This window comes from Rhinopithecus roxellana, chromosome 2, assembly GCF_007565055.1.
Source record: "Rhinopithecus roxellana isolate Shanxi Qingling chromosome 2, ASM756505v1, whole genome shotgun sequence".
Classification (NCBI taxonomy): domain Eukaryota; kingdom Metazoa; phylum Chordata; class Mammalia; order Primates; family Cercopithecidae; genus Rhinopithecus; species Rhinopithecus roxellana.
In genome coordinates, this window is record NC_044550.1 from 120463942 (window position 1) to 120483566 (window position 19625).

Consider the following 19625-nt stretch of genomic DNA (forward strand, 5'->3'; position numbering starts at 1 on the left):
AAGCTCGAAGCTGGTGCTTGGGCATTAAAGGAGGTCCTCCTATAAGTTACGTATCTTGTATGCCATGCCCCAGTGGCATTTTCCAAGCTGAGAGCCAAAATATAATCACCTTAAAATAATTTTATTTCAGTTCTAATATAATATGATTCTAACTCCAGAAAGAAATCGATCCTTGAAATTAGTAGTTAGGCACGTGTACAAGGAGATCCTAGGAAGCAATAGATTCCACAGCTTATATGATCTGGGTTCTCCTGAACCTTGGACTGAACAAGGAAGTAGAGATTAAGACTAGAGCTAGAGGGGAAAACAAGAGGCAAAATTTTGTCACTAGAAGATACTTTGTCACTAGAAGTTGTTTATCCACGCAAAGTTTCATGAAAGAAATACCTATGCTCCGTCAGTTAATCTAGAACTGTTGGTGAGTATCCAGTGTGCTGTGTGCCTCAGAACCTCTTGCTATAGAGATCTACTAACAGGAAGAGGACCTCCTCTCGTGAAATTCATGATCATGGAGAAAGTCACTGAAGACCAGATTCCCAGGATTCTACTTATCTCTGAATAGACAGCTATTCCAGTACAACTAATAAGGGTCACCAAGACTGTGGGCCCAATGCAAGACTCACCAAATGTGGAATATCTCAAATTAGATGAGAAATTTAAACACAAGTGCAATATGAGCAATTTCAATGTCATTGCTTTATTTCAGGAGATGAGATGAAGTTCAGCCCAGAAGCTTCTCCTCCTCACTCATTGGAATGGACCCTCTGTCAGGAATGACCTACAAGAGAATCTGGGACACATCTCCAGGCACAACATTAACCATCAACTACTGGGAGATGGTAACTGAACGCATATCTTGGGTCACAAGAATCATATTCCATGTTAACTATCCAAAAATGCTACTTTGAAGCTCCTCCACTTTTGAGAGATATAATTCTCCTTGGCATAAAGTTCCAACTCCTTAATCTGACATTCAAGAGAAATTCAAGGCTAAGTTTTCTTTGTCTTTGCATATCCATGCCAAGCAGATGGTTTCCCACATGAAAGAGCTTCCCACATAAAGAGCTCAATAAAGTATTAAATGAAGAAACAAGTGAATGGCTGAAGCTAATCCTACTTTATCTTTCTATGTGATCTCACTCTACTTCCCTTAATCTTTCCCTCCACTCATAATAGTCTTCTCTTTGTCCCATGAACATGGCTGGCTGTTCCTTCCTCCAGGCTTGTTTAGGATGTTCTCTCCAACTAAGGGGATTACCTTTTATTAAGTGTTTATAACACTTTATATATATTATCTCAATTAATCCTAAAAATTTAACAAAATAGTCACTATAATATCCATTTTATAGAAGATGTCCATAAAAGCTAAGTAACTTCCCAAGATTACACAGCTAGAAAACAAGAGAACCAAGATTTGAACACAGATCTATCTGGTTCCAAAACTCTTCTCCCTTTCAGGGAATGATTCTTTCTTCATATCTCCAAATTCTGCATTTTCAAAATTGCTTTGTCTTTTATGGCTTAATGCAAGCTTCAAGGAGAGGAACTCTTCCTGCCCATTCTATCCCATAGTGATCTCTCATTCTTTTAACTTAGCATTGTAAACTCAATGTCTCAGATAACAGTCATGGACTGCCTCAACATTCCATCTTTTATTCTTTTTAATTTTTCACTAATCTATTCCTTCTCAGACTAACTAGATCAAAAGCTCATGAAGGGCAGATTCTACACATTGCACATCACTATATCTCTTCACAGGCATGGAATAGACTTGTGCATGTGGTAGGCAGTCAACAAATATATCTTGACTGATTAATGTTGACACCTCCATCTTTCCACCAAAATCTGTGTACCAATTCCTATTATTATAAGGACACATCCCTTGAAGCGTTTACTTCCTAAGGTTATTGTAATAAAGGAAGAAAACTGGAAGGTTCCAAAGATTAACTATGTTTTTAAAAATATTTCAAAGTTTTTCATTATTAAACTTCTGGGGCATCTCTACTTCTGAGAAGTCTAACACACTAGTGTTAGTGAGATCATCTTGTTAAGATTTTCCTTGTTTCCTTCGAGTACCCTCATTTTCAAAGGTTAATTACCTGGTTGTAAAAGTGCATTCCAGAATGAAATTTAACCTATGAGTTCTCCATCTTGAGCTGAATATTCTTAGCAGTTTTTTTTTTTAAAGTAGAAAGCCATCTGTTTAACCAATTTAAATACATACTTATAGAAGAATAAAAAAATAGGAATACAGAGAGAGGTTCATGGATTTTAAGTACTTGTGAGTATTTGTAAAACACATTATGACTTTGATGCTTGGAAAAAATATGAAGTGATACTTTCTGCTATAAATCAGCACTGGCAAATAAAGAGGGACTAGAAGTTGGGATATCTTAAAGACAAAATTATCATCCAAAATGTTGATAATTTGTGGGCCATAGAAAAGAAAGATTTATTATTTTTCAATGGTTCAATTTCTTAGGAAGATAAAAAAAATCACTCGAGAAAACATCAAACGGAATGTGGTTCTTATTAATATCACATAACCTTTCTCACAAAACTTTTCCCTTCCCCAGCCTAGCTCCCATTAGAACCAAACTAAACACGTTGACAGCTCCAAGTTAGGAAGGCGTTAGGCCAATAGTCTATCCTTTGGATAAACTGAATCATTCATTCAATATCACTTTACTAGTTTTCTTGACGAACCAAATACATGGCGACAGACACTATTCTGCAGGGTTTAATCACACACAAGTGGCAAAAACCACAGAACACAGCGCCTAATCAGCCAGGCTTTCAACCATGGTCTTACTCTGTGCACATATGTCACTCCCATTATCATTAGTATCAATAAAACCCTGACATTTTACACACTCAGGAGAGGCTGGATCTCAATGTTTATGGTTTGATATGTTCTCATAAAAAGTATATCGCCTCATTACCAAATAAGTTTATACGAATCGGTATGTTTTAAATTGAATAAGCTCCTCCAGAGTAGAATAAATCATGGATTTTTTTCATGAAAAATTTTTGGATTATTTCTTTTCTATTCTAAATACTCATATGAAGCTAAAATTAGCATTTCATATTTAGAATTTTTAAGACAACCAATGAATTCTACAATTTCACGTTTATTTTCAGTCTCAATAAACATTTATTAAAGAATGTGTGAATAAATTCAATCACCCAAACCTGGGAATGCAACCCACAATCATAAAGTGGTGTTCCCTAGAGGAGATCCCAGATGAAATTCAAAATAAATGTTTCAAAAATTAAGCTCACATATGCCTCATATAGTTGACTCCACTTAGCTCTGAGTTTGAATCCCAGGAAGAAATAGTCTTAAGATCCGGACAGAATTGCTTAAGCAGGGGTGAAAGATAATAGATGTCACTATATCTTTAGAATAAATAGCTTAAACTGGGCGTGGTGGCTCAGACTGTAATCTCAGCACTTTGGGAGGCAGAAACATGGATCACTTGCGCTCAGGAGCTCAAGACCAGCCTGGGCAACATGGTGAAACCCCATCTCTGCAAAAAATACAAAAATTAGCCTGGCGTGGTGGCTCACACCTGTGGTCCCAGCTACTCAGTTGGTTGAGGCAGGAGGATTACTTCAGCCTGGGAGGCAAAGGTTGCAGTGAGCTGAGATTACAGCACTGCCCCCCATCTGGGTGCTAAAGATTAAGCAAGATCCTGTCTCAAAAAAAAAAAAAAAAAAGTAGCTTGAACACTCCTTTGTATGAAAGAGGAGAGCCACCGAGGCCATCTCCTAAATCCCCAGGCCATCCCCGAGTTGGTGAACCCAGAGTCGTATGGCTGTACATCAAAACAAAACAAAACTGAGTTAACACCAACACTGCATTCTAAGATTATCCCATCCCCAACTCCCACCCCTGCTGCCACTGCCACTGTGTGTAGTCACATGTATTATTACTGCCACAATCATATCCAGGTGCAAACCTGCTCATGTAGCCTATAACCTGAGACACTCAGCTGAGAACAGTGAAGGAGCCTGACATTGAGGGTGTGACCTTCCTACCCACTCCACTGGGGAGCAGAAGGAGGAAGACAATCAAGGCTGTGTGAGACCCAGGCTCCCTATTTTTATTACGGTGCTTAATCAAAACCAACATACCATGTAAACATTGGCATATATCATTTCACAACATCAAGTTTTTTATACAGTTAAACCATTAGCTTTTTGCCCAACAAGTTATAAGCTCAAAGAAGGCAGAAACATCTACCTGGCTTTGCTAAAGTATTGCCTGCGTAAAGCCTAATGCCTTTCATATATTAGATGCTCAATAAATGTGTGATGAATGATAATAAATCAGAGAGCACACTAAAGAGCCAATCTCCATAGGTTTCATTCCTGTCTATGTGACAGTGTGATCCTAGTCACTTCTTTGTGCTTCACTCAGTCCCTTGTCTACAAAACAGGCATAACAATGGTATCTTAGTGGGTAATGGTGAAAAATCAGTAAGTTAATATGAGAAATGCAGTTAGAACAGGAGCTGACACATACTATGTGCCATTATTATTAATTATTATTATCATCATCATCACAACCTCTAATTACTGGTGTAGGGTGGACCTTGATCAACTTCCAGAATATCATGCATTCCTACAGGTGTTCATCATCCTATGCAAGCATTTATCTGTATAATAAATCATCCTCCTTTTGTGAATGAAAAGACAGAGAGCACTACTTAATAAAATGAATTATTCCAAGGCCTGATGTTCTGCAATGTTTGAAAAGATCCTCCTGAGTAAGGAGCTTATCACCACACTTGCCCTTTAGTATTTTTTTTTTAAAAGTTGTATCTGAATTACTACCCAAGGTCCATTGCTATTAAACATGAAAAATAACTTCCACACACATACATAATTTGCACAAAATCCCATCGGTGCGATTTTGACGGGTACGAGGAGACTCCCGATACTGCTAATTGTTCCCTGGGCTTAACCTCAGATGATGATTCAGCTAAATGCTATATTGAATTTCATCATTTCCATTTCCCCTATTCCTGCAGTGACTCTCTGAGGGGTTTACGGCTTTCTAGAGTGGCCTGCCTGCTTGGATGCGTGCACTCAGGTCACTGTGGAGGACTGCGTGAGTGGAACAGGCATGGGAACATCTTAAAACGAAACAGCTGCGTCAGAAGTGGTCCAGGCTCGGGCGCAATATGATAGCTGCTATTAAACCCCACTTTGAGCTCCTCGTGGCTTTGATGATTTCTTTCTTCCTCTCAAAAGTTTATCATTCTTTTCCTGACTTTAAGTCGACCTCATAAAATCAGCCCGATTTTTGTTTTGGTTCATGTTAAAGGTTTGGTTGTAGTGTCCATTCGCTTCTGAATTTTTGTGGTTTTTGTTTTTTGCTTTTTCTTTGTCTCTTTGGTCTGAGGAAACTATAAAGTGAGGTGAACCAGTCATGACAAATTCTTGTAAACAGACATAGAACTAGGAATTCTTGTTCCCTAGAGTTCACCTGTCTCGCAGGCCTTGCCCTCCAAGGCACTTCCTCTTGGTAAGCATCTGGAAGTGTCCATTTGTGGGCTGGATTTGGTTTGGTTTGGTTTGGTTTTTTCAGGATCTGTGGTATCAGTCTCCCTTCCTGACACCTCTTAGTCCACTGCAAGCTAGTGGAGTGAAAATGTTTCATTTCAACATCTGCCAATGGCATCCCTGAATAAAATTTATTATTCACTATTATAAGAAAATAAGAACTTAATTGCATTGTTGAAATTTAAAATTTTATTTTTCATTCTGACAGTTAACTATTAAATGCATTTCAAGCTCCTAGAAGCAGTTCTAGAGCCCTCCAACCTTACTGGTAGGAAAATCATTTAAATAAAATGTTTCTTGGATTAATATAGTTAATTCCACCACTGTATTTAGCATAATCTTTTCTTGGGGCAATAATTATTAAGTCACCACTTAAAGACTATTTAATGATGTTGAAATGAAGCCTACACTTAGTCAGCCAACTCATTGGGACTTTTTCCAACTCCCAACCACCACCTGGGATTCATCTCAATTCTCTGATTCTGTGTTTCAAATCAAAGATACTATTTGCTGTCAGCAAGTCCCCTGATTTATTTAATCCTTCCCCGAAATATATCCTGAAATTCTCACAATTTAACCCCTATTTGTCATGACAGCAGCTCCTCTACAATGACTAACACACTCTTCAGCATTATCAGGTGTTTGCAGAGGGCTCTGTGACTGCGCTGGTGGCCTGGGAGATCAAGAGCAACCCTCTGTAATAGTGTTGTTACTTTATCTTCTCAACAAATCACCAGTAAATTTTTAAAATAACGTTTATAATCTCCATTACTTCTCTCCGAAAGTAAGAACACTCAAGCATACGGCAAGCATAGCATAATGTGTGAAGGCTCAAGAATCTTTATAGTTCTCGTTTTAAGAGTGTCAATTGCTAATTTAATCAACAATATGCATGCTTACTAGTTTTTAGACTAAACAGTACAATATAGAAAAATATGGGTTCAAACGGAATAAAGACAAAAGAAAATAAAATAAGATAGGAAAAAGGGACAAGAAAGATGAAAACTCTGATTGATTTTTAAAATAAATTGTGGCAATGGAATTAATGTAACCAAGTTTCATCTTCTAGTGTGTAAATTAGTCAGCTAACAGATTTTTAAATCGTATGTAAAGCAGAACTCCTATGATAGAAAGGTGGCATTTTTTTCTTCTCCAAAATAGTAGGAAGAATGTCCTGCAATCCATAATAAGAATCAAGGGGAAAAATCAGAATAATTTGAGTAGTTTGCTGAAAATCAGTCTCAGAGTTTACAGCTCCTAAATTCTCAATTGTCCTTCCCATATTTTCAGATCAGTTATGAAAAGCATGGAACTGAACTTCCTGAAGATCAGTTAGCATTTTTATTAAGCTTTTTACTTTGAGAAAATTGTAGATCCTCATGCAGTTTTAAGAAATAATAGAGAGGCCGGGTGCGGTGGCTCACGCCTGTAATCCCAGCACTTTGGGAGGCCAAGGCTGGCAGATCACAAGGTCAGGAGATCGAGACCACGGTGAAACCCTGTCTCTACTAAAAATACAAAAAAAAATTAGCCAGGTGCGGTGGCAGGCCCCTGTAGTCCCAGCTACTCAGGAGGCTGAGGCTGGAGAATAGCGTGAACCCGGGAGGCAGAGCTTGCAGTGAGCCAGACTGCGCCACTGCACTCCAGCCTGGGGGACAGAGCGAGACTCCGTCTCAAAAAAAAAAAAAAGAAATAATAGAGATCCCATGCACCCTTTACCCAATAGTAACGTCTTGCAAAAACACAGTACAATATCACAACCAGGATACTGACATTGATACAGAACATTTCCATTATCAAAAGCATTCATTTTGTTGCCTTTTTATGGCCACACTCACTTCTCTTCCACCCCACTGCTCCTTAACCCCTGGTAAGCACTTTTCTTTTTTCCATTTCTATAATTTTGTCATTTCAAGAATTCCGTATAAATGGAGCCATATAGTATGTAACCTTTTGGGTTTGGCTTTTTTCACCCAGCATAATTCCCTGGAGACCCGTTCAGGCTGTTGCACTTATCAATAATGTGTTCCTTTTTATTGCCGAGTAGTATTTCATGGTATAGCTGGGCCACGATTAACCATACATGCTTAACTGTTAACAGAATGGTTAAGTTTGTCTTTCCATGAAGGACATTTGAAATATTTCCAGTTTTTCACTGTTATTAAAGCTGCTGTAAGCATTCATGCACATATTTCTGTATGAACTTAAGTCTTCATTTATCTGAAATAAATGCTGAGGAGTACAATTACTGAGTTATATAGTAGTTGCAAGTTTAGCTTTTAAAGAAACTGCCAAACTGTCTTTCACAGGCTGTACTATTTTACATCCCCAATAGCAGTATAGGAGTGATCCTGTTTCTCCACATACTTGTCAACATTTCTTGTTGTCATGGCTGATTTTTAGCCAAAGCCAGAGATCCAATTTGGAACAAAAACTGACAGAAAGACTTTCAAATTTAATGCATTGTGTTATTTTAACATTACCTGGAATTTTTTCAATACCAGATCCCTTGGTTTTAAACTCTACAAATTAAATGCTGTGTACTTTGTATAAATTATTTAACATCTCTGAACCTCAATTTCTTTAGAGGTAAAACCTGTCCCTGCAAGTATAGAACTATATTAAGGGGATAATATGTGTAAAGTACATAGGATACAATAGATGCTTTGTAAATGCAAATCCCCTTCCTGCACATTATCTATTGATCATTATTTATTCTATGAATAATATACAAGCTTTCTCTTAATGCATTCCCAGCACCATTTGTTTGGTTTTATAACTCTGTCTCTCCTCCATTCAGATGAAAATGAATATCGCTTAAAAATTGTGTTAACATGATAGAAAAGAAGCAGGATGATATTGCTTTCAAAAACAAATTCAAACCCAAGTCTACTGCTTTGTGACCTTATGCAGTTATCTTCCATCTGCAGTCAACAAGACTGGTGGTTTCATCTCTTCCATCTGCCCTACAGAGATATTTAGTTCAAATGACAGAAATACGTGAACACTGATTTGCAAACAGTGAAGAGCTATACCACTATGTGATCAATAGAGTAAAGCTAGTTATAGAAAATGAAGTCCACTACACCTAAGGTCTCATTCATTCTGTCACAGAATGTCAAGGTCAAGAAATGGCAGGAACCACAATGATTTCAGAATCTAGGACAATGGTGCCCCAAGGAATGGGATGTCGGAAGATTATAACAGAAATCATATTTGTTTTTATATAAACAATCAGAAATGAATTCACTAATAGAGTAACCATTGGCAACAGCACCCTTGCTTCATTCTATGTTACCCAGTTGCCTTGAGCACACAAGGTAACATCAGGGAAGAGGGAGCTCTTGACCACAGAGGGGTTGACAGTGGCCATCTTACAAGCACACGTGGCCTGAAATCTGTTACAATTTGTCTGGCTCAGTTAGATGAAAACATATTATATAATCCAGTTTTAACTAAACTAATCTTCACCAAATGAACAAATGGTTTAAAAATATTCTTGCAAAGAACCTTTCATTAAATAGATTCCAAGAAGGCAAACATAAACCATCAACAGGAAAACGGCAGAACTGACACTGCTCCTCCTCTTCTCAGCCACAAAACAAGACAGAAACACTGATGATATGGATCCAAAAGTAAATCAACCAGAGGATTTTTAAACCACCAAGGCTATCTGAAATGTGGATTTACACCCACTGGTGATGATGCTGAATCTTACCGTAAAACATTTAAACCTTTTGTCTAATTCTTCCTTTTAATCTTACCCCTTTTTAGGTTTTTTTTTTTTTTTTTTTTTTTTTTTTTTTTTTTTTTTTTTGCACAGGTTTATAATGTACACATCAGTAAAGATGTACAGATGTATAATTTGCAAATAAATATACTTAAAATGTTTTACTGCTGGGGTGCATAATAAAAACAGCAGGGAAATCATGGACCTAAGATATATTTCTTTAAGGTGTTATTTTCCCCACTCTAGACGTTTGTGTCGGGCACCAATAGACTACACCACGAATGACGAAGATGGCATAAAAGTAGGTTTCCACTTACAGAACAGTGGGTTGTCATCACTAGAACCATCTTCTCCTATCTTTTGGGAGCTCTAAAGACAGCCAGAAGTCATTACCTTCACCCTGTCAACCCTGAGGGCTGGGAGCCAATGCAGGCTTCTCATACCAATCTCCAAAAATTCTGTGGGCTGTTACCATTCCCACGTTTAGTGACTCTCAAGATGGTAACTGTGGCATGCCACTCTAACATTGAGAGCTATGCCAAAGAGAACAGCTGACATTGATTAAGCGCTTATCCTATGTCAGCCCCTCATGTGAGTTGTCTCACTGAATATTCACCACAACAACAGGAGAGAGTCTACAATTATTATCCACCTTTTACAGCTGTGGTAACTAAAGCTGAGAATGGTTACTTTCCCAAGATCACACAGCTGATAACTTTTGTAGTCAAGTTCACACTGTGCCTCTAACTCCAAGGACCTGCTCTTAATCACTGTGCTATGCTGCCTTACATGCATAGTAATAACTTTATGGCATATCATTATGAAGATTTCTTTAAAACAAAATTAATTTTTAAAATTTGTCATGTTCTAAATGTAATCCTGCTTCCTCTTGGGATCAAAATATTTACCAGAACATATAACTGATTTTGTAATACACATGAAAAGTAAATTATAATGGTATGTATGGGAATTATTTTTATACACAGATTTTGAGAAATGTAGCATACCAATTCTTGAAACAAGTGCTTTAAATCCTTTCTGACACAAAGCCGACATAATATAAATAACAATACAATCAAATAGACACAGCTTACTATTTACTCATTTATGTCTGAAGTTATATGTTAAAAACTCTAGTACCCGGCTGGGCGCAGTGGCTTACACCTGTAATCCCAGCACTTTGGGAGGCCAAGGTGGGCAGATCACCTGAGGTCAGTTCAAGACCAGCCTGACCAACATGGAGAAACCCCATCTCTACTAAAAATACAAAATTAGCTGGGCATGGTGGCATGCACCTGTAATCCCAGCTACTCGGGAGGCTGAAGCAGGAGAATCACTTGAACCCAGGAGGCAGAGGTTGCAGTGAGCCAAGATCATGCCATTATACTCCAGCCTGGGCAACAAGAGTGAAACTCTATCTGAACAAAAAAAAAAAAGAAAAAAAAAAAAACTTCTAGCACCCAAGGCAATGAGAAAAAGTCCGTGGAAAAATACAATTATTTCCAAATATTCAGACAGTTAACAATGATTAGAAAAATCATAGAATCAGTTAAGTGAACCTTTCGATCATAAATGTAGCTGCATTAATACCATGTGATATTAAGGTTTTTAAGCAGAGAAAAGCCCAGTGAGTTGCAGCAGCCACTCTTAATTCTGTGACCTTTTAGTGAAATAGAGCAAATGGAAGTACTAGATAGAGGAAAAGAAATGGCAGTGTCAATAGAGAAATGCTTCTGAGGGCAAGTTCTCCTAAATGATTGTGTATTCTTGGCTATGTAAGTTGAGGGCTCTTGAGTTTCTCTTCTTATATGTCCCCATTATAAATACCTAAGTCATGTTTTTAAAAAGCAGTATAATTTACAAAGCAGAGTCCATTCCACATTGACTCAAATGCCATCTTGTTACCATGACTATTTTATCTTTGATGAACCATCATATTTATCTTTATAAGCACTTCGTTAAATATCACTCTGTCTGGAAAAAGAAAAATTCAGTTTTCTAAAAACTAAGCAATTCAATATCCCAATTAAATACATAAATTTTGTAATAAAGCAAAAATAGTCACTTGATTAGATTCTGTAATTGTATTACTGACATCATCTTTACTTGAATAGCACAAGTTGTATAGAACTTAACAATGTCTGGAAAAGCAGAAAAAAATACTAGAAATGTAAAGAGGCAGTTTCCTGTTTTATTTAGTCCAGATTAATAACAGTTAAGTTGCCATGTTTCTTCCAGAAAAAGCTTTTCACTTTTTTCTGAGCAAGTAAGAGTTATAGAAATCATCTCATAGATGTACTTTATTATTCCAGCTTAACCCGTTTGAAAAACATTCAATGCTTTTTGACACCAATTGTTACACTATGCATCCATTTAGAAAAAACAATGTCACAGTAATAAAAATATTCTTATATTTTATGCTAGTATTAAAAATCACAGCAGCTAATATTGTCCCATATACCAGAATTAACATATATTTTCTTGATTGAACACTATGCATTCATTTAGAAAAAAACAAAGTCACAGTAATGAAAAGATTCTTATATTTTATGCTAGTATTAAAAATCACAGCAGCTAATATTGTCCCATATACAAGAATTGACATATATTTCCTTGGTTGAGTTTCTTCATCCAGTAAAAAACAATTTGAAAGGCACTGAACGGAAGAAAACAAACAAGCAAACAAAAACAATTCAGTTCAATTGGATCCAGCTCCTTACCCTCTCGTTTGTAGACAAAGAGTGTCAGCTCCTGTCTAAGCAAACTTTCTTTTTCAGATTTTGTTTCTGTATTATTCCACTCTTATTTTCTAAATACCCCTTTAAGCCATCATTTCATAATTGTAGTTAGAAAAGTCCTTGCTCGTTTTCTCTGATTTTTTTTTTTTTTTTTTTTTTTTTTTTCCTTTTTAGATGGACCACAAGCAGTCTCATGGGAAAACTCTACTTTTTGGTAGATTCTGCAGAGGGTAGACAGTCTGTCCAGGGCACTGTCCGTTTGTCACCCAGCACAAATAGAGAATCCCATTACCTACAAAGGTATTATGAAAGTGTTCCCAGCTGAAACCATTTATCCAATTCCAATTGTTGTTTGAAAGTCTAAAATACTAAAGGCGGCATTATTCCAGGAGCTACTGTTTAAAACAATGCAATGACTGTTCAGAGAAGAAAATCAGCGTTTGAAAATCTGAGTTGGTTTAAAAAATAATAACTATGCATCCAAAAAAGAATTCCTAAAGAAGCACTTACATGCCAGGCACATGTTTTTAATTTTAATAACATTGGTTTACCTAAATAAAAATGTAGAAACTAATAATTGTTCTCTATATGTTCATATTTTAATACTATTCTATTTTAGTGAGTTTGCAAAGAGGCTAATGAATAATAATGTAGAAAAATATGTATCAGTCAGTACAAAGTTGCTGTGGTTTATGGGCACTGCAAAATGCTGTGTTGAAAGCAATTCTGTTAAAAAGTAATTGAAAACTGCTCCAATTCTAAAAGAAATAAATGTAGCCATATCCTTATAGGATAATGTCAGATAAAAAGTAATCATGTTCTCTCTACAATTGGGTTTGCTGGCATTTATATGGGAGTAATAATGCTTTAAGATTATTTTCATAGTTGTTCATTTAACGTGGGATTAACATCAAAATCTTTGTAATTATCTCAGATCACCCATTTAAAAGTGGTGTGGCAAAACACGTTAATGGTTAAGACACCCTAGCAGTTTTAATACTAAACAGATTAACACACGTGAAAGTAATATTATAATTTTTTGCACTGAATAATGTGCCAGACCAATTTTTTCAGTGAAAATAGAATTCTTATGAACTGGTACCCTTTCAAATAGGGAGCTACTGCTTCCTATTTCTTGAAATACTAAAGCAGTCGGTTAGCTAGAAAACTGTATAAGAGCTACATACATGAGCATGCATGGCTATATGGACTCAGAATATTATTCCGTGGCTTTGCCATCGCACAATTTTATGGAAGCGATCATTTCTGAGGTTTGCTTTACATAAGATTTAAAACCAAAATACTGCAATAGGAGGGTGATACAGAATAGTGAAAATATAATCCAGGTGGGATTATAAACCAAAAATTTTTAAAGCATGAAGGAGATTGCTTATTGACCACAATGGCTATGAATTTATTTTATGACCACCAGCAAGCAAATGTAGGTCCATACCTTACACATTCTTAAATAATAAGGAAGCACATTTTAATATGTACTCCAGAGTCTCATAAAAATATTTCTCTGCCTCAGCCTCCCATCTCTAGAAGCTGACATGAGAAGAAAATGGGTATTCATTTGGAAAGTAATACAAAGTTGTAACATAATTACCCAAGTCCTGCCTATCTTTCTTGAATTCTTGTGTAAAGCATACTTCACATCCAAGACCTTATTATTTGATAATCCTTGTTACATATTACACCAGTCGGGGAGGGGCCTGAAACCTTACAAACTAAATCGAATGTAGCACATGCAGGTTCCTCTCCGGAGAGCGAGAGATGATGTGTTAGAAGACAGTATCTGTATCACTTCAGCTGTGTCTGAAAAAGGGGATGGGGTGTCAGGGATTTAAATTATATTGTTTCAACTTATGCAGAGAGAATCCATAAAAAGAGATTCATTGTCATATTTTCTTTATGAAATGTAGTATTTGGGGTTTTTTTTTTTACTTTAAAAGTGCTCCTTGGTATAGAGCAGAGTAAATATTACAGTTTTGTTCAACAGCAGCCAAGATTTAATTGTCTGTGAAATACAAGGCTTGCGACCTGATTTGAGTTCATGACTGTTCTGCTGATACAAACTAGGCTGGCCTACGAGGTGACCGAACGCATCCAGCAGCTGATTTACACAGAAGAGCCATCTCCAAAGAATTAAAAGTGGCCCAGGGACAGCCATACGCCTGCAGGAGCCCATCCAAAGGGTTAGGAGCTTTATTCTTTCTGCAGCAGATTTAAAGTGACTTTGTACAAAAAGTCAAACAAGAATAAACAGCTGTGGAAAGTGTAACAAATCATGCTAGCAGTTGAACATCGAGGGAGAAGTGAAATCCACCAAACCGCTAACATACACTGAAGAAAAGCGAAACGGAGGTAGAAGAGAGAGGGAAGGTGGGCAGAAAAGAAAGCTGGTGAGGACACGACACTGGTTTCCACATGCAAATCACGCACTTTATTATTGCGTATAGCTCAGTGACTGTCAGGAACCTGAAAAATGTGTCCTTCAACACAGCTCTGAGTGCCCGCGGCCCTGGGGTGCAAGCGAGGCTCCTCCGCCCTCCGCCGCTTCCTCCCCCACGCGCGCGTCCCCCTCTCCTCCCTGCAGTGACTCCGCGGGTCGCTTCCTCCACCAGCCCAGAGTGCAAAGGAGAAAGCGAGCGGTTGCAGATTTGCCCCAGTGGCACCGCAGCCACAAGCCAACCCGTAATTGCAAAGCAAACAAAGCTGAAATATTGGATTGGTCTCAATCGTGACACGATCTACGCTTTTGCCGCCAATCTGTTTGTGCAGCTCTATTTAAAGGCACTTGATTGAGGAAATGTTGAAAATAGCGGTGAGGGTTACCCTAATGAGACCTCAGGAGGGAAGCGGCGGCCTTCGCCCGGCACCAGGGGCTGGGAGGTGAGGGTGGGAGGCTCATGGTTAACCCCTTCCTGCTCTCCTCGGGCGAAAGGTCCTCCGAGATGGAGCTGGGGGTCCGCCCTGCCCGGAGCGGTGACCTCTCCCGGCCTGAACCGCGGAGAACCGGCCCCCTGGGTGTCGCGAACCGAGGCGGGGGCTGGGGATCACAATGAGACTTTAACCAGGATGGAAGGGGCGCCCCAGTGGCCGTCGCAGTGGCTGGAAAGTTGGCGACCTAAATCGGGGGTGGCTGCTCTGGTAGCGCTCTGGTCCCTGCCCCGCAACACTCCCGCGCCGCCGGCCGCGAGGGCTGAGGCCCTGGCGATCCCCGTGGAGCCGCGGCTGCGCTCAGCTCTAGGGCACCGAGGCGGGGGGATGTGAGTAGGGAGAGCAGCTGCCCTGGTGGGCGACGCAGGCTGGCAGGCATCGCTGTCGGGCTGGGTCTTCAGGCAGCTAGAAGGGAACGGAAAAAACCAAAGAGGCAGGAGGAGAAAATACAGGAATACTGAGAGCAACCCGCTCTGGCTGGCGCTTTGATTTTCCCACTTACTCTAGCCTGCCCAGCCCCGGTATGTGTCATCATCCCCACTGTTCAGATGGGGAAACTAAGACTTAGAGACGCCGAGGTCCTTGCCCGAGATCACTCAGCAAATCGTGGGGTGCCTAGAGTCGGCCCTGCCCAGTTCTGACTCGGAGCTCAGTATGTTGGGAGTGGGCACCAGAGAGGCCAGGCTGGGGCTGAGCCTCCCTCTGAGCCAGCGCAAGTTGATGCAGACCCAGTGCAGGCCAGATCGAGCCAGAGGACAGCTTGGAGATGAAGATCTGTTCCCTAGTGGGCGACATCTAACTTCTCCACTAGTTCTAATCGTTTTCAAAATAAAGGAAACTAATCTGATTGCAATTGGGGTAGACTGTATTCACCCGATTTCTCTTAGTCATTCATTTCATATGGGCTGTCTAAACATCTCCTTTGTTCAATGCATTGATTAGGTTGTCAAGAAACCCACAATCACAGGAGGTGGCATATGCATGCCCCAGAGATCTACCCAAAAGAATATAAGTGACAGCACCAGGAAGGAATTCAGAAGAGAAAACTTCATTTGGGGGAGGGAGTTGGGAGAGAGAGAAGCAGTATCTGGAAAGGCTCCCTGGAGGAGGTAGCATCTAGGTTGAACCTAGAAGAAACAAAGTGTGGATTCTCCAAGAGAGATGGGTTGTTTGCCAGCATACTGGCAAGTCAAGGGGTGCCAGACCCACCGTTGGGGACAAAGTAGGAGTCACACTTTCATTCCCTGCTGCCATCTCCCAGCTGTCCTCCTAATTTGAAGACTGCATTAACCACATTTTGAGCCAAGGTCCTAATCCCTTTTAAGATTGAAAACCTATGGCTTGAGAGTGGACACCCAGCAGGTAGACTGTGACTGTCTAGAGCCCTGAATTTAGACCAAAGGGCAGGGTTGGGAAAATGGCACGAGGGGCGCTCTCACCAGAGCTCCTCACTACTAGAGCCAAGCATTCCCGCGCTTTTCCCAGAGGGATCTGATCTGAGATGTACCTTGGCCAATCTGCAGTTTGTCTTTCTGGAGTCACAGGCAGATGTAGACTGGGAAAGTGAAGATCCCCAGGGGGTGGGGAGGACTGGTTTCAGTTATATTCCCCATGAATGATCTGCACCTTCTGTCAGCAAAACAAAAAAGCATCAGTCACACAAATTTAGTGAAGTCTCCAAACGTATTCTGAATGAAATTCTGTTTTTTTGTACACAACCAATTTCTTCGTTTGAAGTTGGATGCTTTGCAAGGAGAATGCAATTCCATTTCTCATTCCTCAAAGCTGTGGCCTGTGTTAACTTAAGTAGGCATTCACACAAGTATTAAAAAGAAAAACCATTCTCTTCTGGAAAATGGAACAAAGTAGCACCTTCCAATCAGGGTGCAGATACATAATCTGTAACAACAAATTAGCCCCCTAGTGCTGCGCATTTCCAGCTAGCATCCTGCCTTCCCTGTTTATAACTTTGCTGCCTGTAATTATTTTTATTTTAATTTTCTGTCACTTTAACAAAAACCAGAGCCTTTTCTTTTAATGTTTTGTACACAATATGTTCGTTTTGATAAGATGTTCTTTCCTATCCTCTTTTAGCTTGCCTTTCCTTGTTTAGAGTTCTGTATCAGGCGTTTCTAATATTTCCCTCTTTTTTTTAAGAACTTGTCCCTGTCTTGCTTTATTTGTTTGTGTGAAATTTAGTTTGAAAGGAGATCAGAGAGAGCAGGAGGGGTTTGTAATAAGAGAATGACCGAATGACCCAAAGGCTGATTATCTATCATTAACTGGAGACTTGGTGTACCCAAATTACCAAAGAGACCTCAGTCTGCCGGATCCTTACCCAGCTAGAAAGGCAAGCCTGGAATGCACACACTGAAACAGGCTCATGGCATTGCAACCAAGGACATAGTTCACACAACATTTTCTTAAGGAGTTTTCCTGCAAAACCCAACTCGAGTTCAGTAGACAAATTTTTTAGATTCTGATATGTTGTACTCAGGTAAAAATCTATGCCAAAAGATTACCTATAACATTTGTGTAACTAACTTTTTTGTGTCGTTTCGTTAGGAGCGAAATTGCAGTTAATTGTCTAAGCTCCAGAGAATATTGGGAAATCAAACCAAGCTGCTTTTGATCTGCTCACACTGCTAAACCCAAGCCTTGTAAAAATCGAGGTTTGCCATTAATATTGACAATAAAAGTGTTTCTTTTTGTTAACCTGAAACCTAGCCATCCTGGTATAACTCCCCTATCTATAAGCAAAGGCCCTGGAAGAATGTAGGAAAGGTTTAGAGGAAACTGTCAGAGCTAAAGAAATCCATCTACGTGAATTTGCAAAGGAAGCTGTGGAACAGAACTTCCCAGGAATGCAACACTACAGTCAAAACTGGGAATGTTCCTGGGCCTCAAGTCAGAAGCAAATCTTTCAGTCAAATAAATGTTTTCTCTCCAAAGCCCCATTTTAAATTGTCAATTGCACTCATATTTTATTCTGAACCCCATAATGTATTGCAGACTAGGTGAAGTCCATTACTTACTATTTCCATAGAACACGTATGCAAAATCACACTTCCTCATCTGAATGTTGAGTGATTTCCTCCCGGCTTGAAAGAAAATACCACTAGTGTGTGTGTAATTTGCTTGAAGCAATAATTCGAATGAATATTTAACATAAATCCTATGGGATGCATGTTCTCACACCGGTTTTGCTCTAAACTCTACATTTTACTACAAACTAGTGAAGATTAACAAAGATCAGATTTACTGTACCTCTTAGGACTAGTATAATAACATTAATAATATCTCCCATGTATCTACATCATGCTGCTTCTTTGAGGCCTTCACGGGGTTTTCTTATGGTCCCTTTAGTCTGAATGAGTATTTTAGATTTACAGACACACTTAGACACCTGGAAAAATATTTAGTTCTTCCTTATCAATGAAAACCGTCCAGTGCAGCAATATATCTACCAGTTAATATGGGGATCTAGTCATTGATTATTTAGAAAGAAAGGAAAATTCTGCTGACTGTGGATATTAAGATTTTTCTTAAAAGACTTCAGCATGAATCAGTATCTCATTCTTCCATGCCAGTTGCAGATTCAGTAATAGGAAAAAAGAAAAGAAACCTTATAATCTCAAGTACTGCTAAAAGGCAAATTACAAAGAAGAAATGGAAAGAAGAAGAGAGGGAGGGAGGGAGGAAGGTGGAAGGAGGAAAGAAGGGATAGAGGGAGAAGAGAAAGAGGAGGAGGGAATGTGCAGGCACCAAGCAAGCCCTGATTTTCTCCACTTCACTGTTTTCTAATTAGAGCTGGACTGAAGGATTCATAAGCAATCAGCCCCTCCACGGTCATCATTCAGCTGAACTAGCCCCTCTCTGCTCCATCTCTCCATGTAGGGAAGAGAAAGGAAGAGGATCCACTCCCTAAATATGCCACCCCTACCCCAAATCCAAAAACTTGCTTAAAAGAAGAAGAAGAGAAAAAACCTCACAAGACACAAGGGCAGCTTTTCTTACTCTTCCTATTTTGAAATAGACACTCAAATCCAACAGAATTTGGTTCTGCTTTGCAGATGTGTACTTTGAGCAGCACCATACCTCTGGAGCCACTTTCACTTGCTAGGGTCTGTAGACAACTATTTCTCAAAGGCCAAAAAGAAAAGACTACACAAGAAGAACTACGCAAACAAGGACTACACAACCCCAGCTAAGGGAGACCCTTGCCACCACCCAGACAATATGCATTGTTCTGGGTGTCCTAAACATCCTGGGACTAAGTGGATAACATGTAAAATGACTCCACCCTACCCTGGTACAGAAAAGAATGCAGAGCCATCCGAGTGTCGCAAGAAGCACTGTCCTTGGAGCAGGTGAGCTGAGGTGACATCTTCAAGAATACATGGCTGCTTCTGTCATCTTCCAGGCTTGATGTTCTTTCAGGGGGTTCTTAGCATGTTCTGAGGCTCATATCATGTAAGAGCATTAGAGATTCTTAAGGGAACGGTCAGAGTCACTTCTACTATGTTGGTTAGAACAACAAGGTAAAACGAGATTTGGAAGATGGTGATGAGAACTGAGCCATAATTCCCACTAACATAAAATGCACATTTATGACCCTCTGGCCTGATTCTTTCTGGGTCTAG

General features: G+C 39.3%; 1 pseudogene across 1 annotated transcript; it reads right to left on the reverse strand.

Annotated features, from left to right (window-relative positions):
* Nucleotides 1–11472: 11472 nt before the first annotated feature.
* LOC104662880 lies at nt 11473–17713 on the reverse strand (annotated as a pseudogene). Its single transcript, XR_004052572.1, has 3 exons — nt 17699–17713; nt 16490–16611; nt 11473–15387 (listed from the first exon to the last, which is right to left on the reverse strand). The product of XR_004052572.1 is annotated as an uncharacterized LOC104662880 (transcript).
* Nucleotides 17714–19625: the final 1912 nt, after the last annotated feature.